General features: G+C 42.2%; 1 pseudogene; it reads right to left on the minus strand.

The window, feature by feature from the left end:
* Positions 1-10,031: 10,031 nt before the first annotated feature.
* LOC127232842 (chromobox protein homolog 3-like) lies at positions 10,032-10,583 on the minus strand (annotated as a pseudogene).
* Positions 10,584-17,560: the final 6,977 nt, after the last annotated feature.

A 17,560-nucleotide genomic window follows, 5' to 3' on the forward strand; every position in this document is an offset into this window, starting at 1 on the left:
TGGTCTTCTGAAACTCTCACGGAATTGATGTTTCCATTCAATGATGGGTTTGAAGCACCACAGAACATAGATGATGTGACCCCCCCCCCACCCTGTCTTACAAGTTTCCCGTCTGGTGGAACAAAAGGCACGTGTTTCAAAGCAATAGTATGTGAAACACAGAAACACCATGCTGCATGTTAAAAATAGCTCTGAGAGTTGGAATATGATGGAAGGAAGGATTTCTGTGGAAAAGAGAAAGATGCATCTTGAGCAGCCTAATGTGGGTGGGAAGCTAGGTCTGTCGGGAACTAAACCTTACTAGAAAAGGGGTAGGCATAGGCTTGAGTTGTATCTGAGATGTGTGTGTGTGTGAGGGAGGGACACCCACAGTTGAGCTGACATGGGAGAGGCCAGGCTTATGGTACAACTTCGGAAATAACCGAGGAAGAGCTACACATGGAGAATGGTCTTTGAGGCAAGTTTGCATGAAAGAGCAATTGCTATATTTGTGCCTGTCTATTAAGCATCCAGTTGAGGAAAATGCCAATGGGGAATATATATGCATCATTCGTTTGACATGCAAAAAAAGAAATCTCCAGAGGAACATAGACAAACTTGGGAGAACTGAGTGTTCCCCAAAAGAAGCAGCGTAGCTGGGGCGAGAGGGAGCAGGAGGTCTGCACTTCCATGTTCTCTTGCATTATTAGAATCTGAACCCATGCATACAGGAAATGAATAAAATTAAAGTTTTAAAAGTAATTCCCATATTAAAGATAATGGTATTCTTTGAAAATTTAATACGTGCATACAACAAAATACAATCATATCACTTCTTATTTACTCCCTTCAGCTCCCACTCATCCCTCCCAACACATCCCTCTTTTAACTTCATGTCTCCTTAAAAAGAAAAGAAAAAGCCTCATAATTTCAATTAGTGCACTTCAGATGAGCGTGTGCACGGAGTCCTCCCCTAGAGCATGGAAACCACTTGGTGGCCACACTCAATAAAGGATGGTTCTCAATTGCCCCACAGCAATTAACTTGCCAATGAGTCCTCAGCAAGAGGCAGGGCATGGAGATTATCTCCTCAACCTGTGTGAGAATTTGGTGTGGCTGACCTTGTCCAGCTCATACATGGGTGGTCACAGCTATTGTGAATTTGTGAGTACAACAGTGTGCCATGTTCAGAAGACAGCATTTCCCCGCTCTCCCCCTGCCCTCTCCTTCTGTCCTCTCCACCCTATCCTCTCCTCCCTATCCTCCACCTGAGATCTTTTCGTTTTGTACCCTGGGCTGTAGGCCTTAGCATTCAGTCTTGTTTTCTCAGAACTTTGACCAGGTTAGCATCTTTGCATTGGCTGCTATCCACTGCATAAGGAAGTTTCTCTTGGGGCTGGAAAGACTGCTTGGTGGTTAAGGACATGTGTTGCTCTTGCTGAGGACTAGGTTTGATTTCCAGCACCCACACAGAGGTTCAGAGCCGCCTGTAACTTCAGTGGCAGGGGACCCTGCTACAGGCACCAGGCAATGTACATAGTGTACACATATATGCAGCCAAAACCCTCATCCAAGTAACATAACAAAATAAACAAATTCCTCTCTTTTTATTTTAAGATTTTCTGATCAAGGTTTAGAGTGTGTACATAAATATTTAGAAGGCACTTGACAGTATGAACATTTAGCAAAATACCAGTAACAGTTTCTACCCTGGAGCCTGTGAGCTTTACAAGGATCTTTTATATATTTTAAAAAAGCTTCCCTGCCCTTAGTGAACACATCCTTGTGCATTAGTTCAATGAGTTATTGTTTTAAATATGTGTAGTGATCACACAAATAAGTCTAGTCTTGAATACTAAAGCCACTAATGTGGGTGAGGAAGATAGAAAATATCCCACCGCCAAGGTCCCTGAGTCTATGTTTTGCACAGCATGGGCAGGGTGTTGGGTGAGGGGACAGCAGTGACAATCCAAGTTACATCTTAAAGAAGGAGCACTTTTTCTAGACTACCTTTTTTACCTGATGAAGTCATTTGAAATAGATTTACATTAAAATAGAGCTTGTGTGCATAACATGGGCCTCCAAATAAAATGCCCTCCTGGAGGGGTTTTCCTTTTGGCTGCACTCTCTGGCTACCCTCTATAAAACACACATACACATACAAAGGTACATGCAGGAGAGAGAGACAGATGATAGATAGATAGATAGATAGATAGATAGATAGATAGATAGACAGACAGACAGACAGACAGACAGACAGACAGACAGGTTGATAGATGTTTTGCTTTCCTCTGCTAATAACAGCACTTTGGTGGTGGCCAAGCCCTTTTCATCCGATCAACCACACATAGCAAGCTTCTAGCACCTCTCGCCATCTACTCCACCCCCATAGCTCTTCACTATCTTGCCAGCATCCTTCTTCCCAGGCTCTGACTTCTCTATCTCTACTCTTAGTTATGCCCCTGTTCAACCTTAGGGCATGTTCACCCCCCAGTTTATATGTCAACATGTTGACTTCTGTTCTTGACACTGATTTGCCTTAATCTATGTTTTCTTAGACCTCCCTGAGAATTCCAGAGAATTTCACACTAAAGCAGCACCCTAAAACCCTGAAGAGCAAAATTCCCAGTACCATTCTCATGTCACGAAAAACCCAGGATACAAAAAAAAAAAAAAGTGAAATTTAGCCAGAAAAGGACATAAGCAGTACTTGATAAAACACAGATGAACCTTGTGCTAAGTGCGATAAGGCAGCCACCAAGAGACAGATGTTGAGTGGTGCATTTAACACACAGCAGCTGGAGTCTCATAGAGACTGGCACGATATTCACCAGAGATCTGGAATGTGAGGAAGAGGAACAAGGAGCTGTTCTTTAATGAGCAGGGAGTTTCAGTTTTGCAAGACGATGAGAGATCTGGAGCTTGGTTACACAGCGTGAATGTGCTTACTGCCACTGATGTGCATGCTTGCAAATGACTAAATCGTTAAATTTTATGTTAGCTCTCTAAAATTTGTGTAAAGAATTTTTTTTGTTGTTATTGTTGTTTTTTTTTTTTTTTTTTTTTTTTTTTTTTTTTTTTTGAGGCAGTGTTTCTCCATGTAGCTTTGTAGACCAGGCTGGCCTCAAACTCACAGAGATACACATGCTTCTGCCTCCTGAGTGCTGGGACTAAAGGCGTGTGCCACCACTGCCCAGCTGTGTAAAGAGAATTTTTAAAGGGTAACGGTTTCAGTGACTAATAAAAATGGACAGAAAATGCAAGTATTAGATGCACCTTAAAAATGTATGGAAATTTGACCACGAGGGGTTGGGGTGAGGGTGGCAGAATTACAAAAGAACTCTTGCAATGACTAGTAAGGTATCTGTGAGCCAAATCTTTGCTTTGGCCAGGCACTAGCTTGTGATTTCAAGTTCCCTGTTGGGATCTGTCAGCAGTGTTGTGGACCCTTTGTGTGATCTTGGCAGTTCCTGTGGTCTCCACCTGTCTCTCACAGCTTTAGTTCCTGCCCCATCGTCTCCAGCCTCCATTCTGGTCCTGGCACTGCCTTCTCAGGCTTGATTGCTCATTTTAGTAAGATGGGAAGGGGCAAGAGTCAAAAACTAGAGACTAACACACCTCCAGATTGCCTTGAGGAAGTCAAAGAAGGTCTGTCTAGCATGTGAGACTCTGTTTCTATAGTGATTACATGCTGGGGCTCTGAAGCCAAGCAGATCTGTAGCCTAGTCTTGCCTGTGATGGCCTTTGGGGCATGCTTTTAAAAATAGGAAACACCAGAAGCCAAGGAGATGCCTCAGTATGCAGGAGCAGCTGCTTTGCAAGCAGAGAACCTGAATTCAGTTCCTCGAAACCCACGTAAAAAGCCAAGAGTGGTTGCGAACACCTGCAGTCAGTGTTGGACTGGGGTACAGAAAGATTACTGAGACTTGCTGGTTGTCACAAAAAAAAAAAAAAAAAAAAAAAAAATGGTGGTTCTCCGAGTTGAGAGAAAGACCCTGAAGACCCTGTCTTAAACCAATTAGGCAGAGAACAGTAGAGGATGATACCCAAAGTCCTCTCTGGCCTCTACACGTGTGCACTGCACACATATCCATGCACATAGTGCATACAATGTATACACCATATCTATCGCCCACATTCAGTTGACAACTGTACTCCTTAGCTATAAGCACACGTCTTCTCATTCACAGAGAAACAGTAGTTTTACTATTTCCACATATCTGAAGGAGAAACTGAGCTGCAAGAATTTATGAGCTTTGACCAAGGATACACAAATTTTTGAGTGGTAGATCCATTATCCAAACCCAGTTCTGACTCCAAATTCTATGCCTTTAGCCAAAGAACTATTGAGTAGATCAGGAAATCAGGAAAGTCAAGTCATCTCCAATCAGATACCATCAGTCTCTGCCTGAGACAGCAGCATAATAATCATTTAGAAACCCAGACTGAGGAGTCAGGTTTTCTGAGTAGCCTTGATACTTGAAGGCTGCATAATCCTGAGCAAAGTACTCAGCCTCTCTGTGACTCACCCCCACCCATTTTCTGTTTTTCAAGATAGGCTTTGTCTGTGTAACAACTCTGGCTGTCCTGGAACTTGCTTTGTATACCAGGCTGGCCTCGAACTCAGAGATCCACTAGCCTCTGCCTCAAAAGTGCTGGGATTAAAGGTGTGTGGCACCACTGCCCGGCTTCTGTGCCTGTTTTGTTATTTCCTCTGTAAATGGAGATAAGAGAACCTACTTCAGAAGGTTGATCTAGGATTGTGTCATTATTCTTCTAACTCCTGGAACAAAGGTTGGCACTATATAAACATTTGCTATGGTTAGTCCAGCAACTCTTTCTAAGTTTAAGTTCAAAAGGTTGAAGGAAGAAAGACAAAATCCTGGGAAGCAAGTTAGATCATGCTCCAACCAGCAGGTCCCTTCCTGTCTCTGTGTGACATAACAGTGCTTTGTTGGGAAGGCAAGGGCTTTGGAGTCACAAAGACTTAATTTCAAATTCCTGCTTCACCACCTTTTCTGTGGCCTCTGGCAAGATTCTTGACCCCTTTGAGCTTCTGCTTTCTCATTTGTAACAGGGACAATAGTAGTCACGTGGCAGGGTTGTTGGGATGAGGACAAGGTGAATCTGTAAGATGTGGTACTTACTGAGGCAGAGCAAGGCTGTTCATTCTAGTTAGACCTTTGGTACGGAGCAGGTCAAACATTAATGAAGGGCAGGCTGTCTGCTAGATCTCAACCAAATGGCACCAAATGTGCTGGTCTGGCAGAAGCTCTCAGCGTACTGGCTTATCAAGCCATAAAACAAGGACTTAAGAACATTTTGGTCAGTTTCAGGACACTTGCTTTGAGAACTTGAACTTTAAGTACACTGCAGGTCAATGAGTGTTGATTTGGGTTAGGCTGTGAAAGTGCTTTTGGTCTCCATACACTCCTATGTCCACACAGCATCCTCAACATATGTTCTTATTTTGTTTGTCTTTGACTAATCTGGCCATCCACAAAGTCCATTCTTGTAGGTCATTCCCTGTTATAAACACTCTTCCTAACATCTCAAGCTTGATTGTCCTCCTGCCTCTCAGTTGGTTCTTATTCTTCCTGTTAATATGCCCCTTTCTTCCTTATATATTGTCTTTGTCAAGGACAACGCATGGAGTTTTTTTTTTTCTTCCTACCTTGAATCCATTCCTGGATGGGTCCACAAAATCCCAACTCAATGTCAGCATAATGGCAGCCCCCCCCCCCCCACCCAGCACATTCTATAGGTCTCTCACACTCATCATAAATACTCTGATGGGAGATGTCATTCTGTATATGTGTCTCATACTGGTTAATGAATAAAGCACTGTTGGCCAATAGGAAAGCTAGATAGGCGGGACTAGGAGAAAGAGGAAAGAGGAAGGAGGAAAGGGGAAGGATGGAGAGTCTGGAGAGAATAGAACCGCTAGCTGCCTCTCGCTGGTAAGACCACATGGAAATACATAGAAATGGGTTAATACTTAAGACAGAGCTAGCCTATAAGAAACAAGTAACTGGCCAACAGCATAATATCAAATACAGAGTCTCAGTGTGTTAATTGGGGCTGGCGCGGCAGCGGGACCAGACCAGGGGCAGAGGAAAAACTGTACACATTACAATACTCTGCTTGCCTTCACACACTACCTCTCTAGACAGGTGGGAAAGCAGACCTCAGGGTTCAAGAAAACTCACACAGACTTGCAGAAAGCAAAGCATAACAATTAGCTCTCAATTTACCTTCCTACTTTGTTTTGTCCCAGCCCAACCTTCCTTGTTCATTGGGCCAAACTGAACTTTCTAAAATGCATACTTGAATATGTTGCAATGGATCCTGCATGTCCTCAGGACAAAGCCAGTCTTCCAGAAGAGGCCGCCAGGGTTCTGCCCTCACATCTGCACATGCTTTCACCTGCCCACTGTTCCCTCACACAATGGCTTTCTGTACTGCACTGCCTGAGGCATTCTCTCAGGAGCTCAGGGCAGGCAAACAGTGCCAGGAAGTGAAACCCCAGGAGCAACCCCAACCAGCAAGGGATGAGAGTATGGGACCAACATCCCTATTCCTCAGCTCAGCATCACTGCTGACAGGCCTGTTCTGCACAACCACTCTGTGACTGAGCTTTAAGTACTCGGAGCAGCAATCTGCTGACACATCCTTTATGGGCTTTTCTTTCTTTCTTATTTCTCTGGCTCTTCATTATTGCACTTGTTGAGAATTACTTTTCAAATAAAGTGCTCAAACCAGGCAATGATACAGTCTCGCCATTCCTGCTACTAAGGGGGTTAAAGCAGGAGAATCATTTGATCCAGGAATTCAGTGAGACTAGACAATGTATTGAGACCCTTATCTAAGACAGAAATATACATATAGATTAACCCGCTGGTTAATAAATAATTTAAACAGTTGGCTCAGTTTCTCCTTTTGGGATCCTCCACTCTCTCAGATGTAGTTTAAAAGTCCCTTTATCATCAGGCTTCAGAGTCTGTTCTCAGCATCATCCTTGTCTTTGTCAACCTGCACTCTATCCCACAGTCCACAGAACTTCTTTCATCTCCTCATGGTCTTCTTCCTCCATGCCCTTGCCCACAGTCTTTCTAGGACACTATCCACTATCACCATCTGACTGACTGAAATCCAAACCATCCACTTCAGTACCACCCCTGGGCTGGGTTCCAGTTCAGTGGTGCCAGGGAGTAGAGGCAGAGCAAGTGCTCAGCCCTAGGGCTCATCCTCAGGACTCTGAACCCTAAGTTCCAGCTCCATGCTCTACTTATCTGCTCTAAGAGTATCCTGTGATTTTCTGAAATGCATAGATTTTCTGCTAAAATGTCTTTGATTATCTGTTTCTATCAATACTGTGTAAATTTCAGAGTTCAGACAATCTCTCTGATGCTCATCATGGTACCAGAGAAACCTACCACACTTCCAGGTACAGTGTAAATCTTTGTAAACAGGCCTGGCACATATCTGGCACCAGAAATTGTTTTTATGTGCCCAAACAAGTTACAAATAAGATAGCAGCTAGACCAGAAAGACATGTTCAGAAGGGTATGAGATGCTGTGACCAACTTCCTTCCAACCCCACCTGAGTCACTCTGTGAACACAGACCTCCATCTCAAGAACATGTACAGCAGCTTCTAACAAAACTGACAGAAACCATGCTATCTTTGAAGAGGGGTCACTGTCAAAGTAATTCATAATTTTGAATTGATCTATAGGTAGGCTCCATCACTGAGCAACAAGTTCCCAAAGTCTACTAACATATTCTGTAATTTGGCAACAGTAGAGGCAGGTTGCATCTGAGTAGGGCAACCACTGAGTCAAACAGCATAATTCAGGTCTGACAGCTTGCCTTCCAGTGATGACTGCCAGTCAGAAGAGGTGGCAAAGTCATGAATGAGAAAGCCTACATATGCATTTTATGCTCACTAAGTTTTCTTCTGCTCCTTCCTTCCGTTTACTTGCCTCTGCCAAGAATGGATAACAGAGCATCATTAGGATGAAAGAGAATACCTTTCTGGGCAGGGCATCATTCCCAAAAGCTCTATAGTGTGGAAGGGAAGCTGTAGTGGTCATCAGTGCCTTCTGCCATTCTACCATCTCTGCCACTCTGATTCACTTCTAGGAACCCATGTAGCCTGGTGAGAATTAGTTCTTTATGAGCACAGTTACAGGCCTCAATCCAATGTTCCCCAAAGCACAGGCCACCCTGCCCTCCTGCCAGTGTACATGCCATGCCTCCCTCAGGGGAACACCTTTTCCTAGCAACCCTTCCTTTTTCCTTCCTGATTAGGCTAGTCCTTCCCTCTGTTTCCTTCTTCAGGCCATCCCTTTTGTTTGTATATGCACTGATTACCACGCTTGTAAAATTCTTCTACAGTTGCTCACTTATGTATCTGTCTCACAAGGTGTTCTGTGAACAATTTAAATACCAGGATCATCAGTGTGTTTTCATGGCCTTACATGATATTCAAGATGTACTGGGAGCTCAGCAAGCATGTGATAACTGGATTAATGAGTACGTTTGTGTAGGAAGGAGTCACAAATAATGCCAAGTGAACCTTGAGTGGCGACATTCTTTTGTTGCTCATGGAAGCCAGCAGATTAATATTTCTAAGCCAAATGTATGCCTCTAGGGGATTTAATTTCAGTGCACTTGGTGATCAGAAAAACCATGTGCAATTTCATTTAAATTCATTTAGGGACATGGTAAGTTAGTTCATTTCTACTGAACTTTTACTTATGTTCTCACATTGAAAGAAACGTGCCAATGGAAGATCAGGCAGCAGTAAGTTAGTGTCCTAAGAGAAATCAACACAACTTAGGGCCAGTCTGAACAATTTCTAGAAATAAAAGGGGATTCAAACATTGTTTAGCTTCTCTTTTACTTCATCTTTATAACAAGTAACAGGTTTTGAAACTAAGTCACCTGGTTTTGTTATTTTAAAAAAAAACTTTGTAGGAGAAAAGTTTTCATGTTCATGTTCCTTTCAGTTAAAATAAACCAAAAATAAACATTTTTTTTTTAAAAAAAGAAAACAATGCCTTAATACAACATCTTTTTTTTTTTTTTTAAGCTTGGCTTAAAATCAAGCTTTAACTTAAGTCAAGCATCCTAATTTCTTTCTTATTTTTTTTAGGAATATAAATCTATTTATTGACCACTATTCACCATTATTTACAATAAAGTAAATATACAGTTAGATGACATTCTGATACTACAAAGTTACTTTTCTGGCTCATTGAACCAGAACCCAAATACTGAAAAGATTGATCCTACCAGTAAGGAATGAGTCAGTGTAAAGAAAAAGCATGCAAGTCATTAATTTATATTACCAAATTTTGTTCATTTATGTCAGCGGGTCTGAAATTGCCAACATATTTTCTAACTGTATTACATTTCTACAGCAAACAGATATTTCATGAACACCTTTTAGTAGATTTCAACTTTCTATAAAGGAATGGTTCACTAGAGGAACCTTTACATGCCCACTTAAGTCTTTTTGTTTGGTTTTAAGAGACAGGGATTCTCTGTGTAGTCCAGGTTGACCTAGTCTAAATCAGAGATCCATCTGCCTTCAGAGTGCAGGGATTAAAGGCATGTACAACAACATCCAACTTAAATCTTGTTATTAAACTAAAACTTTGTCTAATTAATTCCATTTTCTGAAGGGGGAGTTTATTAACGACAAGATTTTGTAAATAAACTACTGTATGCAATATTACATAAATTCTGATGTGTTTGCTGTAAAACTATCCAAAAATATCACAACTACTATCAATACTTTCAAAACCAGCATATCAAATTCGATTTTCATTAGAATGCTATTTTTCTACACTAGTAATTCAAAACCCAAGATTCAGATTTTATATGTGTGTGTGTGTGTATACGCACGCACACACACACACACACACACACACACACACATATATACATATATATATATATGTATATATATGTATATATATATATGTATATATATATACATATATATACATATATATATATACATATATATACACATGCAGACAATTATTGTGCCTCATCGTCTGGACAAGAATGCCAAGTCAGCCTCTCCTCATAAAAGGTAATGACAATCTGAGGACACTTCATATTTGCCTCTTTTGCCAGCACCAAGTCTGCCTCATCTGAGAACTTCCATTTCATGAGAAACATTAATTCTCCATTGCTGTCAGTGGCACCAATTATTCGTTCAGGATCAAGACCTCTGGCAAAACCCCTTGGTTTGTCAGCAGCTTCTCTCTTCTTCTTTGATTTGATATCATCACATTCACTGTCAGATAAAGATTTCCTTTTTGTATTATCTTTTTCTTTATCAGCTTTTTGAGAATTAAAAAATCTTCAATTAATTCTGGACAATCTAAATTTTCTTCTGGTTCCCAAGTATTATCAGCATCTGTGAAATTATCAGCATTTGAGAAAATACTCCACCTTCCCATTCACTACACACTGGACCAGTACTTTTTCTAAAACAAATTTTTCAGGCTCTGCCTCTTCAATTGTTTTACTCTTTCCATTCTGTTTCTTTCCCATTTTTTGCAATGTAGTTTTATTGGAGGCCATTTTTTTTAATTGAAGACTTGAAGAGTTCACTGCTTAGATGCTCTGGGACATGGATCCAAGCATCAGAATATCTCTCTCTCTCTCTCTCTCTCTCTCTCTCTCTCTCTCTCTCTCTCTCTCTCTTTCAGGTTTGTGTTACCATTTTTTTTAAAAGTTGTATTGCATCCTAATTTCAAAGCTTAGCTTTAACTATATATTCTTCATGACCCTGTCCTGTTCACCATCAGAAGGACCCTGGAAAACAGTATTTATTGACTACAATAGATGCAAGCAATTGCGTTAAATGCTGTGTGTATGTCAGCTTACTCACTCTCTCTAAAATCCTCATCCAGGAAGTTGCCACAGGAAGGTTTTAAGCTTCCAAGACCCTGAACCTCCCTCACAGGCTCGTTCCAATTGCCGGAGTCTGGTGATCCAAACTTGGGGACTTAGCTACTGAGCCATCTCTTGAGCCTCTTCCTTTCTTTTTTGTGTTGACCTTCCTTCTTTTTCCCTCACTTTCTTTTCTTTCTGATTATTTGTTTCGGTTTTGTTATGTGTATGGGTGTTTTGCATGCATATATGTCTGTGCACCATGTGCATGCAGTGCCCTCAGAGGCCAGAAGAGGGCTGTAGATCCCCTGGGACTTGACAGTTACAAGGTGCCATGTGGGTGCTGGGAATCAAACCTGGGACTTCTGGAAAAGCAGCCAATGATTTTACTACTAAGACAACTCTCCACCTCTTCTCTCTCTCTCTCCATCTCTCTCTCTCTCCCCATCTTTTTTTACTTAATGTTTTTTCTTTCCCGTTTTCTTCCCTCTCTCCCTTTTCCTTCCTTCCTAACTTCCTACCTTCCTTCTTTTCTTCCTGTCTTCCCCCCACCCCCCGTTTTCCTTTTGATGGTGGAGGAGTGTTCTTGATGTCTGGGAACTCCTTCCTGTTTATAGAATTTTTCTTCCAGTGGACAGGAAGGTAAGAAGAATCTACCTTTTCCACAGAAACTGCAACACAGTGGATTTGGCTTCCTAAACTCCTTTACTGCTAGGAATGATCTAAGTTCACCAAACAAATGCATCCTGCTCATTCCAGGGACTTGGATTTAGGTAAACATGGGGACTACAGAATCTACTACACTGGCTTCCCTGAGCAGAGAGGAACAGGAAGTACCAATCAGGCAGCATTAGCTCCTTCAGACTGGCTTTGTGTCATACTTCCTATGTCTGCAGCTATGTGGCCTACTTTGGCCTATTCATCTTCCTTTCTACAGGGCCTGAAAACAACCCAGCAACCTTAGTGTGTGATAAAGTGTGTAACTGGTTTCTGTTGTTGTGAACTAAGGACCTTGACTATCTAAAGTGGCTATTGTCTTGTTTCCGAGATGTGGACATTGAGGCATTAGTGAGGTTAAGTGACAGAATAACTCTAGCTAAGAAGTGATAGGATTGGGCTTAGAGTCTGGCCTACTTGTCTTTTTTGTCTGGCCTCTTTCTTAGTGTTTGCTCACAATCAGAATTGAAATATCTTTTTCTGTGAAGGAAAAATTGCCTAAGTCAAGAATCTGTCACAGTTATATTCAGACAAGCTATGTGCATTTTAACAGAAGATTAAGAAAACCACTTTTCCCAACAGTGTTTCCCCAATTCTGCTGATCAGAATCAAACCGCAGAGTAGAAAGCTTTGAAATGCAACTTTTCCATCCTCTTAAAAACAAAATCTGTTTCCTTTCTGGGCCAGAGCATGTAAGACAAAATGCTGTTCCAAAAAACTACTAAGGAAAAGTTAAAGGACAGTGTCTATATTCTTTGCTGCTGTAAAATGGGGACAGTATTTTAATAATTAATAAAGTATGCAGACATCACCCTAAGGAAACTTGGGTTTCATTACTGATCATGGGAAATGTAAAAGTTCCAGTCCAGTAGGGCCAACCTGTCCACCTGAGCCCAGAGCTGGAAGTTGAGAGCCATAAAGACAGCCTGCCTCATCAGCCAGCTGTGGGCTGCTCCTAGATTCTATTTTATTGGGCAGGTGCCCAATAAATACTAAATGAATACATCTCTGCTATTCCTATAGTAAGTAGGGTTGGGGTCATAACTCGGTGGCTGAACATTTCTCCATCATTTATAAAGCCTTAGGCTCAGTTCTTAGGAATAGAGGGTCCAAGGAGAGTTAAAAACAATCTGTACTGTTTTCTTCCAAGTGCTGTGATAAACACTCTGACCAAAACCAATTTAGGGAGGTCAGGTTTTACTTCCACATCATAATCCATCGTTGAGGGAACCCAGGGCAGAAGCCGAAGTAGAATCCAGGAGGCAGGAAGCAGAGACCATGGAGGAACACTGCTTAAGGGTTTGGTTCGATTGGCTTGAATTCTTATATAGCCCAGGACCACCTGCCTAGGGGTGGCATGGCCCACAGTGAGCTGGGCCTTCCCACATCAAACATCAACCAAGAACATACCTCGCATGCAGGCGCGCGCATGCACACACACACACACACACACACACACACACACACACACACACGGGTAAAATCTGATGGAGGCAATTTCTTGATGTAGGTTCCTCTTCCCTAGTGACTCTACTTTGTGTCATGTTGATACAAAGCTAACAGGACAGCACCTAATATGGAGTTCACAGCCTAAGCAGATGGACGGCCTGAAAATAGAAATTTATACCTTTTATTTATGGTCTCATGTCAAAGAATCCATTATCCATTCTTGTTAGTGCTGCAGATCTCATTCCCCGGGCTGGGGGTGTGGATGGGGGGTGTGGGGGTGGGAGCAGGGAGAGGATGGGGGGGGAGTTAGTGCTGAAGGTAGAAATAAAGTAAGCACTGGAGCAGAACTAGACTTTCTTTCTAAAAGATCCCTATAGACACAAAGAACTCCTTGGGGCAGGAATGAAGAGCTCCAGGATATATATTTAGCTATTAAAACCTGATTTCAAGAAATTTTTACACCCACAAAATTAGGCACACTATTTTTATATTCCTTGTGATGGGGGGGGGGGACAAAACCAGAATTTTCAGTGTCTGGGATCCTGTCCAGGCTACTCCATGAAAAATACTAATAAATGATAACATTTTTTATCTCCCCAGGTTCAATAGTTAGTGAATGACTCAGAAGACAACCTATGGCCTAGCATATATGACAAAAAGTAACTCTTTTTTTCTCACTCCTCCCAAAGATTTTATTATTTGTGATTATACATGTCTCTGTGTGTGGTGTGTGTGTGAGTGCCCACAGTGGCCAGAGGCATCATCAGGTCCTTCTGGGCTGTGCAGTTACAGGCAGTTGTGAACTGCCTGACTGGGAACCAAACTGATCTTCCGAGAGAGGCATCTCTCCAGCCCCACAGCTTTTGCTGTTGCCACTGCTGTTTCTCCTCCACCTCCTCCCCCCTCTCCCTTTTACTGTTTTACATATAGACAGGCTCCCCTTAACTCACTAGTGTTGTGTCCAGGATGCAATTAACTCTTGGTCCCTTTGCCCTTGGCCTTCTGAGTGCAGGAAAATAGACATGTGCCACCATATCTATTTGTTTCCTTAACTCTAAAATAATGTTTACCTGGAAGCAGAGGAGGGCGGGGTGGTGGTGTTGATGGTGGTGGAGGAGGGAGGAACAATAATATTTCCCTCTCCCAAATACACCTGCATGGAATCCTCAAAACCTTAGAATAGGTTATCTTGTGTCAACGGAAACTTTTGTGTGCTTAATGGCCAAGGATGGTGAAATGCAAAGGATATGGTCTTGTCTGTGTAGCACCAATGTAATCATGTTAGTTTCTAAAAGCAGAGGAGCCTTCCTAGCTTCATTAGAAAAATGAGAGGCAAGAAGAAAGAGAAAGATGCAGGGTGAGAACTGGCTATGAGTTGGCCACCAGTTCTTGGCTTTGAAAATAGAGCAAAGGGCTGGAGAGATGGCTCAGCAGTTAAGAGCGCTGACTGCTCCTATAGAGGAGCACAGTTTGATTCCTAGAACCCCTATGGCAGTTCACAACTGTCTGCAACTCCAGGTCCAGGGGACATGATGTTCTTGTCTGGCTTCCTTAAGCACCAACCACGTACATAGTGCATAGATATTTGCACAGACAAAGCACCCACACAAAAATAGATGCAAATATCCAAATTCAACCAAAAATCAAGATAGGCAAGGAGACATCCTCATTGAAGATAGGGATTAAATCTAAGGCTACATACATGCCAGGCTATTGATCTACCAGCAAACCATATTCCTTTTTATTTTGACTCAGGGTCAAAATAGAAGTTACCTAAGTTGATCTCAAATTCAGTATCTAGCCCAGACAGATCTCAAACTATCATTTCTCTTGCCTTAACCTCTTGGGCACTGGGATTACAAGCAGTTCTCCTCTAGAGTCTTAAAACGTGGTATATGTGGACACCTGGATTCTAGCCTAATAAGAATATGGCAGACTTCTGACCTATGGAACTGTAGGACAATATTTGTGTCAGATAAGCTGCTGAATTTTTGTTAACAATAGAAAATTAGCTTGGTGTGGTGGCTCATGCCTTTGATCCCTGCACTTGAGAGGCAGAGGAAGAGGCAAGTGGGTCTCAGAGGTGGTCCTGAACTACACAGCAAGTTCCAGGCCAGCCAAGGTTATACAATGAAATATGAAATCCCGTCTCAAAGGAAAAAAAAAATAAAGAAAGAAAGAAAGGAAAAAAATCCACCAAACTACAATTATTCACCTGAATTGAAAGTTAGTATCTCCTTGTTCAAGTTTCCTTTATGAACAACTTCTGGCAAGGAAAGGGCAGGGAACCTGGTTCTATTTTGCTATTGTTTCCTCATTTGTTTTCCTGACCACCCAATAAAAATTCCAGTCTGGGTTTGTCTATAGTAACAGGTAGTAGTTTCTCCTCCGTGTGAAATTAGTCACGGCTGAGTGGGATACCAGGGTGGAGCTGTGAACAGAGCATGTCTGAGCTAGTAAAGAAGGTACTTCCCTTTCTCTGAATCATGGAATGCTAGAGTTACTAGGGAGCCTTGAGGTCATCTAGCCAAGTTGTATTTTTAGTAAAGGATGCTAAGATGCAAATGACTTCCCCAAGATCATGCACAGGAGCTTGGACTCTTGGCCTAGTCTTTTGGCCCACAGATGTCCACATTGATTTTCAGGGTTGTAAAGGGGGATGTTTCCTTGACCGTTTTGAATTTTGCTAGGATTCATCCCTTTATTACTACAACACCATAGCCCCTGTTTCCTTGCCAACTGTTGCCAACAAAGGGCTATTCTATTTCCTTCATTCATGTCCCCTCTATTTCCAGGGCTTAGTTTTCATTATCCTGGGGTGTCCAGCTCTGGACATGATGTGCTAGGATCACCCATAGAGATGCCTAGATAATCAGATGAGAGGTGTTTTCCCTATATGTATTTATTTTTTAACTGCTCCTGTTCTATGTGCCTTACACAATGTTTCTAAATTTTGGCCCACCCTCAGCAATGAGTTCTTAAAGGTCTTGATTAATGATAATAAGCACCAAAAGTAACATAGAGACCCAGAACAATTTCATTCCAAGCTACTATGGGTTTCATTAGATACAAAATGAATGCAAGGTGTTTTAGGCGGCTTTCCACTGGTTCTTCCTAAGTATTATTCCCTTTTACAGACTTACCTTGTGGGACAGCAATTTTTGTAACCTTAGTTTCTGCCATCTAACTCCCCTAGTCCCAAAAAATGTTTCTTCTTTCCTTTAATGCCTAGAGGGATTAAAGTACCTACCCAAATTCTCCTCCCAACTTTACTTTAAGTAAGCTAAGATGGAGGGGGAAGGGTGATTAGCCTCTAAGTAATAGTTGTTGGGCCTGTCTCTAGTGTCCAGATGCCTTGAATGGAGGAATATTACCAAGAAGCCCCTCTTGCCAGGTAGCTACAGAGCCATTGTGCCAGCCCACATTTTCTGAGTACCTTGAGGAAGCCACACATTTTTCTGGAAGGTAATTACAGCTCCATCCTTCTAGACATGACTATTTCAAATAGCATCACAAACGCCAGTGAACTCTAGGAGCCTCTTCACCAAGGCCAACATGGTTCAAGTCCTCAGTCAGACACCCTCCTGTGCTGCCCTCTAGTGTTACAAACTTAGGCTCACCAGAGGGCTTCTAGCACAAAACATTGAGCTAACACAAGAGGAGACCACAGAAGTAACCAGGATAGGGGCATAAGTTCTGGACAGCAGCTAGGGGTGGAAATGAGAGATAAGAGGCTGCATAGATGACAGACTGAGGAAATACAGAGACATGGAGAGGGAAACTACAGTCCTTGGACAAGTTCCAGGCAGGTTCTAGGCCTACGCTCAAGGCTTCTAACACCCTTGAGTTGAGAGCTGTTACACCAGCCACTATCCAGGGTAAAATGTCCCAACCTTAACTCCATGAACTGCAATAGCTGCCTGGAGCTGTAATAAATTTAATTAATTCATTAAAACATTTCCATTTGTGGTCTGGGAGGTGGCTTAGTTGGCCAGGTACCTGCTACTTAAGCTCAGATTCCCAGAACCCGTATAAAGCCACAGTAGCAGGAGTAGAGTCTGTCATCCCAGAGCTTTTCCAGGAGAATCTGCTGGAGTTTGTGGGCCAGCTACTCTGGCATATGAAGCAAAACAAGAGGAGACCTTGAATCATGCAAGATAGAAGGCAAAGACTGGTGTGTGAAGTTACCCTCTGAATTTTGCCATGGCACTGCACACACACATGCACACACAGATTTGTAAAAGGCTGAATTTTCAGGTGTGATAGCACACTGGTGGCACTCAGGAGACAGCACTTAGGAGACAGAGACAGGAGGATTGCTGCAAGTCAAAGACCAGCCTGGTCTACAAATTGAGTTCTAGCACAGCCAGAGTCATATATGGAGACCCTGCTGCAAGAAGAGTGAGTGAGAGAGAGAGAAAGAGAGAGAGAGAGAGGATTAAAAGTGAAAATCCTGTTATTAATCTCTTTTATTTGAAGTATAAGTCTTTACATTCTAG

This window comes from Phodopus roborovskii, unplaced genomic scaffold (assembly GCF_943737965.1).
Source record: "Phodopus roborovskii unplaced genomic scaffold, PHOROB, whole genome shotgun sequence".
NCBI lineage: Eukaryota > Metazoa > Chordata > Mammalia > Rodentia > Cricetidae > Phodopus > Phodopus roborovskii.